We start from the raw sequence: 9,844 nt of genomic DNA on the forward strand, positions 1-9,844 counted from the left end.
CATTTTTCCCATGTATTGTGTATGTATCCAAAGCCGTAGACCAAAAACAATTAAAGACTGTGTAAAGTGAATTCAGACATTTTCTTCTAAACACATTAAATAGGTCATAAATGTATTTCTAAAAAAGGTGTAAAAAGCATTTCAACCATTTAGATTTGAACTGTGGAGCTAGGCTTAAAATCTATGGTCTTAAAATCACCACCGCGTTACGTAAACAGGCGGTGTTAACCAATAGCACGGTTACACACCAGAGCATAAACCCGCCCCTGCTGCTGTAGAGGTATAAATACATTCAGCGCACACTACCACTACAGTCTACAGTTAGCCAGTTAGCTGAGTTAGCCGCCGAGCTAACCGGCGAGTTAGCCACCGAGCTAGCCGCCAAGTTAGCCGTCGAGTTATCAGCTGAGTTAGCCGCCGAGTTAGCAGCTGAGTTAGCCGCCGAGTTAGCAGCTGAGTTAGCAGCAGAAAGCTCTCAGACCTAGCGTCCATGTTTCTGGTAGAGGTGGAGACTTTGATTGACAGATGACACTTGGCAGGGAGCGGGGCTTCAGCGAACTCGGCGGCCACTCCCACAGCGTTTGGGAGCTGAGAAAAAGGTTGATTTTTTGAAGCCTTTTTCATTTTTTTTCAATCATTCAAATTTTGCAGGGTGGTTAACAACACACTTTTCTGTGGTATGTCAAACTCAGAACACATATTTATTCTTACTTTACACAGACTTTAAAAGCACATCAACAAGCCACATCGTTTGGCCCCAAACAGTTCCATTAGGGAATGATGGATAATGATTGGTTCATAATGCCAAAGACATATACAGCCACCATTCATGTATTCACAGAACACCTGAAATCAGAAAAAACACTTCGCACATCAAGAGGGACACATGAATCAAATGTTGCAAACAAACTATTGCACACTATCTAACTTGCAATGATACATTTATTTGCAATTACATTCCCCACATACAATAGGAAAGCATGGATACCAACCATCAATTTATGACATATGACATGATACCACAATAAATGTATCTCACAAAGGCTTACGTTAAATGGGTAGATTACTATAACATAAATACTTGTGGTCCCAAAGGCTAAACTGAACCCAAACATTGCAGGTTACAGTTGTAGATGAATCTGTAGGGATACATTTACATGTGAAAAACAGCACCAATAACTTTTGTAATAAATACAACAAGGTGCCATAAAGTTTCAATGTACATATTGATATATGTACATTGAAACTTTATGATAAGTACCATAATAAAAATGATGTCTACCCAATCAACAATGCATACATTAAATTAAGATCAGTCAGGAACACTCTCGTCATAGATTAAACCATTTCTAGCATATGCAAATCCACAGGGACAGAGTATCATATAGATCACATGTGTGGATTTGCATGTGAACACATTAATATCCTCTCTTTTCTTTTGTCTTTTCACAAATGTGTTTTAAAATGTCTCAAAACAGCAGAGTCAAGAACAGACAGAGACAGCATGAAGCTGTCTTCTTTGATTTGTGCTCTCTTTTGTGCTCTAACTTGTCTTGAATCCCTTGAAAACTCCCTTGATTTATTACCTCTGCAGGGACATATGAACAGATGTTGAATATGCTGCTGCACTCTCTATTATATGTATATATAGTGTCTATGCCAACCTAACCGTAACAAAGACTAGACTTTAACCAAGACAAAAAAAAAAAATGTTTGGATCAAAAGAGATGGTGAGGCTGAAGCATAGTTCTCTAATATGATGAGATAATTTGACCCATACAGATATGACTGCTCTTTTATATGACATTGTTGGAAATTTCAATAATATCTTGTCATCTACTTTAAATACTTTTGCTCCATTAAAGGTTAAAAAGACGTCGACTGACAGAATCTCCCCAAAGTTAAACAATAACAATGTCAATGAGATCAAGACTTCTTTCGGGCAGCTGACAGAAAAATGGATGAGCACTAGGTTTACAGTTCACTGTAATAAGTCATGCCTATAACAAAGTGAAGGATTACTTTTATAAGATTATTACAGAGAATATCGGGATCTCTATTCTCCACCATTGACCGGCTACTCAGCACTGACAACCTTGTATTTTACTGACTGAAATGATCAGAACCAGTACTGCTGCTGATGTAAACACACATGATCTCAGCAAATCCTATAAAAATGATGTAACCATTAGAAAAAATTCACCTGTATTACACTATTACACTATTACACTATTACACTAACTGAGCTTTACAAGACTGTCACTGAGCGTACATACTTCACCCTGTACCTGCAGGTTTTTAAGGGTGTTTGCTAGTGTTTCAGGTAATGTCTTGGAGATTAAATTCTGATATCCAACCTTCTATTTATTACTGTAGTAAGATAACTGAAATACAGTTTCAGTGAAAATGAAGCTTCGCGAAAGTTCAGACAGGAAGACAGAGCTTTTTTATATGCTCACATCATAGTTTTATTTTTTCATTCTTTAGTCATCCTGATCCTTCCTACAGCTCATACTGATATCTGTCAAAGCTCATATTTTCCTTGCTGTTATTTCTGGAGCATCAATTGACACATCAGCTGTTCACATCACCTGGTCAAGTCTAACCAATAGCACGGTGACACACCTTCATTGTCAGCCTATCATATTGCAGCTGTCTTTTTAAATGTTCTCCCTCTCTGCTCAGGTGCTCTCTTGATGCTGTTTTGTGCGACCCACCACCTCCCCATCACCACCCAGTCTTCAGATTCCTCAAAGCAACACTTCAACTTCATCAGCCCAATCAGTTTCAGCTTTAAGATGAGTTTGTTGTGATTTGGCCGGAGATTGATTGATCGAAGTCATCAGCCACCACCACCAGTGTCTGGACTCCATGGAGGGATCTATCATGCTGATGCTCAGGATTTACGTCCTTCGATTCAAAACTTCTCCCTGCAGAGTCCAAGCGCCAAAGGCTATGACAATACCCAATCATTAATATCATCTGCATAATAAACATATTTTACTTCCTCTCTGGTCTCTCCTGATTGAAATAAACTCTTTCATAAAGAAAACAATATCTTGGGGTTAATTTCAGTCAGCCTTTGGAACAAATCACAGCATTGAAAGTGTTCTGACTCATTTAATCAGCGACCTCAGACTAAATGCTGATGAAAATAAGGTCTAAATTCGCAGCATTTCATACAATTGACCATCTGGTTTTGCTGGTTGGTCTTTCTGACTGTGTGTTAAACTGGTTCAAAACAAACATCAAAGGAAGAATTTTTTTACATCAGTATAGGAGATTGTATGTCTCAGTGCATGACAACTGCTTTGGGGTTGCACAGAGGAGCTGACTTAGTCCGTTATTATTCTGACTGCATGCTGCCACTTGGTGAGAGAGGAAAATGTATGTTTCCATAGTCACACAGTTTCCATACAACTGTACATCACCACTTAACATTTTTAAATAATTAAATCTGAGGTTACAAATCTCATATAGAATATCTTAGATTCAGAGCTGAGCTTTTTCCACCTTATAAAAACATAGTTGAAGCACGACCATTCATAAATCAAGAAGACAATGAAAAACTGAGTGATGCCTTCATTTCAAGCCCACTTGATTACTGTAAAGCACTTGTTATTGGCCTCCTGAAAAAAAAAACACTGAGAGACTTCAGCCCATTAAAAACTCTGCATCTTGGCTATTAACCAGAACCAAGAGGAGAAGGCACATTAGTTCAGATTCAGCTGCTCTGCACTGGCTCCGTGAACATTTATTGATTTGAAGGTCTGACTCCTTATGTACAAAAAACAAGCAACATGGCTAACTCCCTTCTTAACTATTTAATCATCTGTGCTCATCTGCTGCTGGTTTATAGGAGATTCCAAGCAAAAGCAAGAGCAAGCCTTTGTCAATTATGCCCTAAAACTATGGAACACACTAACTATAGATATCAGGAAAACCAGCTCACTAAATACTTGAAAAATTATCTTTTCATTTAAGCCTTTAACCAGCTACGACTTTCCTGATACAGCTGGAACTGGCACTTATGCACTACTTGTTGCTGTTGTTGCTATTCAGTGGGTTTTATTTTCCATCCTATGTTACAACAATGTTTTTTTAAACACGTTTTTACGTCTCATGTGAAGCACTTAGTGGATGTCATTTCTCTGTTATAAAGCATTTTGATCAGCATTTCCTGTATGCAAGGTGCACTACAAATAAAATGTACTATTATGTGGCCTTATAGTAGGTTTCAATAATCACTATAGGTCTTTTTTTTCATTTTATTGTCATTATATTAATATTAATCTTTGTATTTGATGTAAAATGTGATGGAATAATGCTTACTTCTGGTGTTTTGTCCAGGTGTAATCAATCTGTCTAATTATCCCTCCTCTGATGAAGATGAGGTAGAATCTGGTCTGCATGTTAAACCATTATGCCTGACTAAATGCACACTTTAAATATAACTTCCTCACCTTCCTCTGCCTGGTCAAGTTGGATTGTTGTTCTCACTTACAGTCTTTCTTGTTTAAGTATTTCAACCTGATGTAAAATGGGCTTCACTGCAGGCAATGTATTACACCATCCAATAGCCACATCCAACTTTACCCCAGTCACTTCATGCTATGTGATGCTGTGTGGCTGCTGTTCAAATTTTAAAAGAGCTCAGAGAAACAGAGCGCATTTGCTTTTCATACAATTTCCTACAACTCACAATGATTTCACACAAACGAACACAACACAAACACACACGCAAACACACACTCGGGTGACTCAGACAATGTGCTCTGATGATGCAGATTGGGCTTAATGGCAGACAAATACAGCCGGCCATGCTTGTACACACACACACACACACACACACACACACACACACACACACACACACACACACACACACACACACACTACTAAACCATTTGTTCTGCAAATACACATTTCAATGCTCAGACACAAAAACAAACACACACATTCACAAATGCCCACATGCGCGTGAAGATGTTCACTTAGCGCCACATTCTGTCAAAAAAATGGTCAGTTACGTAACATTTCTCAATTGAACTGCAATATTTTTTTAAAGCTATTTTTCATGTAAATAACTATTAAAATAGTAGATTATAACTGATCATTCATTTTTCCCGTTTTGCTTTTATGATGATACTGTTATTTAACTTTTATATTATTTTAGCTTCTGAGATTAAAATAATGCTGATCTGATCAGATTCCAGACGGTTCCCATATGCCAACTGCTGACCCATGTTTTCTAACATCCTCCTCAGTATTTCCACATCAGCGTTTTCAACACTAATAAAGATTACTCTATTTCTGGCTTAAGAGAGACAACTGACCCAAGGCCTTAGTTTTTCTTTCACATAACAAAACGCTGTCCATTAGTAAGTCGAGCAGGGCATGCTGTGTGAAGTGACGCTCCATCTGGTTTCATCCTCAGTCCTCATTATTTCTGCCTGCCCAGTGGCCCACTACCACGCAGGCAGATATTTATTGTTGACAACTAACTTACTCCACAGGCCAGGGAACTTTTGCTCATGTCTCTAACAGGACTTCTTGGTAGGAGGTACACACACACACACACACACACACACACACACACACACACACACACACACACACACACACACACACACACACACACACATACAAACACACCTCTGAGGTATTACTCTTCAGGTTACACACACACACATATGTACTGTACATACACACACACATGCTCACACACAGTTTGTCACAGACAGATAGTTCTGCTTCCTCATAAATGCTAACCTAGATTGTATGTTCGTCCTACTTCTGCCTGGCAGTCTGCCTAACCCCACTATCTCATGAATTTGAGCAGATATACACACACGAATAAGACAGACACACACACACACACACACACACACACACACACACACACACACACACACACACACACACACACAATGTTGCATAGTATTTCATAGATGAAATGCAACTCACTCTGTTGGACTCCATACTAAAATAAATATAACAGCCAGCTTTTACCTTAAGACTATATCAAGAAATAATATTTTGCTAGTTATGAAATGTATTAATGTTTTAAAGTCTTCCTGCACTCAGAAATGCATTTTAATTGGATATTTGAGCTTCACTATACAGAATGATGAAGGTATGTGCAATTTGACATTAGGCTGTTTTTTATATTCATCTGCTGAAGATGGAAAGTTCCTCTGAGCTCACCAAAACTCAGAGATCAGCAAGATTTCTGACATCACAAATAGTTTGGCGCCAATCCTGGTCCAGTAAAGGAAATGTAAAGCCTCCAGTGCACATAAACTGAGAATGGACTTTACAGTGAAGTAGGGGACATCTTCTGTGCAGTAGTTACATTTTTTAAATTAAAAATATTCACAGTTTTCAAATCAGGTAATTAACCTTTTTTTAATGAAAAAATCGCATCAGTTAAACTATTATTTAAAGCAAAGTATTTTTATATGTCTTAAAGCATGTCTGGAGCATAGACTGTATATAAAATGGACGTAACATCCGTGACGTCACCCATTGGTTTGTGGACTGCTGCTTGGAAGCGAATAGTATCGGATCTGAGCAGCGCCATCTTGAAAATTTCAGGTGCATGCTGGGAAAAATAAAAACACGGATTCTACTTATATGGGCATCAGGAGGAGCATGAGGCGCCCTCCTGAACCTGTGAACCAATCAACCTGTCAATCACGACGTAGCCACGCCCTAATGCATACCCTGCTTTATCGTCACATATAAAATCAGGGAGGCCAAAATGTCCCAAATGAACATCATACTGCATTGAAGAAGGCTTTAAACTAGCGATTGAGACCATAAACACATTTTGAAAACGTTTACTGAGGTTAGAAAATCAAGTGAGAAGTTGGTGAATTCTCCATTGACTTGTATAGAGACGGAAGTCCTTTTGACACCAAAATGGTCGCCCCCTGGTGGCATTTTGATAGAATGCAGTTTTAAGTTACTTCCGCGTTGGCCTCATTTCAGAGGACCCGAACTCCCCGCCTGGTCTGGAGGCTGGAGGTGGACTTTAAACATCAACTTAGGGTCTGGGTTGGACACTATTGTTACCAGCTGTGACTAAAATAAATATGAAAAAAGGCTTTAGTGCCCTTTAGGTGAATGTATTGCAGAAATGAGCCAGATGTGAAACCAGCCATGGCAGTCAATGTGTCCTGATTCATGGCACAAAACAGCAACAACTCATTCATTATTAATCACTTAAACACACACTAGGTTCTCTTTCTGTGCAAACTCAAATACTGTGGTGCAACATACTGAGTGGTTACTAACTGTAAGACCACACTTACATAAATAGTCCTATACTACAGTTAAACTATAGATGCTAAGCTATCTTGTAAGCATGCAGTATGCTGGTATATTGTAATACATACCATTTGTCTTATTTATTAAAGAACATTCCTCTCCATTAGTGATACCAGCTGCGGCTCCTTCAGTCAGTCCTCCCTCCTTAATGCTTTATCTAGATAGTCAAATATTAACACAAAGCACATTTACACATATAAAACTACAATCACCCTGACTACACTTTTTATTGTAGTCCTAACATTTACTGAAACAGCACACTCAACCGTAAGATCGTACCCAGACACATAAAATCTTGTCTGCATTTTTACCTCTTACACCAACTCAGTGGACTTAACATAATCACTTACTGGACTCTACGAAAATGCTTTACAACTTCCAAATCTACAGAGGATTCACATTCGACTTTTGACTGCTGTTAAAATAAAATTAAAAAAGAATCATTCCAGTCCTGTGCAGGCTGTTTAATTTAATTTAACATGCTCTGAAAATAGATAATATCTTTGAAACTATGAACCAATCATCATTCAACCCCTGCAGTACTGTACTTCTGCTTCTGATATATCTTACAAACACACACTTAGCAGGAGGTGGTGCGTCACTGATCGGAGCAGCCTACTCACAACATGTTATTTCCTGAGTCTGTGCATTTCAAAACATAGCAGAACCATCAATTAGCCAATCACTTCGCAGCCACAGTGATCAATTATTACCTTACACAATATGAGCCTGCTCCTGAATGCACCACATGACATAGAGTATGTTTTTCCAGTGCTCAAGCTATCTTGTTCTCTAAATTGTGGTCCAAGTGATTGAATATTGTCCGTGAACAATAACCCCCCCCCCCCCCCCAAAGTTTTAAGACAAAAACAATACGTCACTATTCCCCTGAACACTCACTATAAGAGTATTTGTAATGAAATATGCTATTATTCCTGTGCGAAACACCTCTTTCAACTTGCTTTCCATAGTGTGATAACCTTTTCTCCAATTATGCCACTGCTCTAGAAACACGCAGCGAGAAGAGAGTTGTTCTTTGTGTTAATGTAATCTACTGTGACTTCTGAACGGGTGTGAATAAAACGGCTGTATTTAAAAGAAGACATGGAGCAAGAAATCTTTTTTTTTTTTTTTTTTTTTTTTTTTAAATGAAAACTCCTCATGAATGATCTCAACATTTCATTAGTTTCTAAGTGAAATGGAATGCCTGATTAAGCCCAACTCATTAGCAGAAGGTGAAGGATAAATGGGAAGGCAAAGAGCTGAGGAGAGAGTGATTCTAATTAGACTGAAGACAAAACGACCGGAGACAATCTCTGTTATGTTATTACAAAGAAAGTTAAATTCTAAAAAAGAAAAAAGAAAAAAAAATGCTCATTTCAGAAGATTAAGAAGGCTGCTCCGGTTAAAGGGTACCTTTACTGACAACTACCTACGCAGGATGTGGAAAGGGATCCAGCAGCTCACCAACTACAAAGGAACACTGTCACTGCAACAATCACATTCCCACTCTGCAGGAACAGGGAGTGAGGCGTGTTGCTGAGGTCAGTAAACCAGAGGAAGGCTGCTGGACCTGATGGGGTACCCAGTAAAGGTACTGCAGAAGAGAGGGGGTGAGAAACTGGTGTCACATCCATAGACTGTATATAAAATGGACGTAACATCCGTGACGTCACCCATTGGTTTGTGGACTGCTGCTTGGAAGCGAATAGTTTCGGATCTGAGCAGCTGCATCTTGAACATTTCAGGTGCATGCCGGGTAAAAAAAAACCACGGATTCTACTTATATGGGCATCAGCAGAAGCAAGAGGCGCCCTCCTGAACCTGTGAACCAATCAACCTGTCAATCATGACGTAGCCACGCCCTAATGCATACCCTGCTTTATCGTCAAATATAAAATCAGGGAGGCCAACATTTCACAAATGAACATCATACTGCATTGAAGAAGGCTTTAAACTAGCGATTGAGACCATAAACACATTTTGAAAACGTTTACTGAGGTTAGAAATCAAGTGAGAAGTTGGTGAATTCTCCATTGACTTGTATAGAGACGTAAGTCCTTTTGACACCAAAACGGTCGCCCCCTGGTGGCCTTTTGATAGAATGCAGTTTTAAGTTACTTCCGCGTTGGCATCATTTCAGAGGACCGGAACTCCCCGCCTGGTCACACCTCATCAAGGCCAGTCTCCCACCCTCCTTAGACCCTTACCAGGTTGCATACCGGGGCAAACAGGTCCACGAGGATACTGTAGCCATGGCAACACACACTGCTCTAAGCCACCTGGAGCACAAAGACACGTATGTGAGGATGTTGTTCATGTAATACTATCCTGCCAGACATCCTCGTCAACAAACTTCTCCGTCTGGGTCTGCCCACTCCCATCTGCAGCTGGATCTCAGACTTTCTCACCAACTGCTCCCAGTCGTACAGCGGTGTGGGCATCATGTGGCTCATCTCTATTTTTGCACCAGGTGGTCAGTGTAGCAGCTTCAGTTGATTATAATGGACGT

This window comes from Scomber scombrus, chromosome 14, assembly GCF_963691925.1.
Source record: "Scomber scombrus chromosome 14, fScoSco1.1, whole genome shotgun sequence".
Classification (NCBI taxonomy): Eukaryota; Metazoa; Chordata; class Actinopteri; order Scombriformes; family Scombridae; genus Scomber; species Scomber scombrus.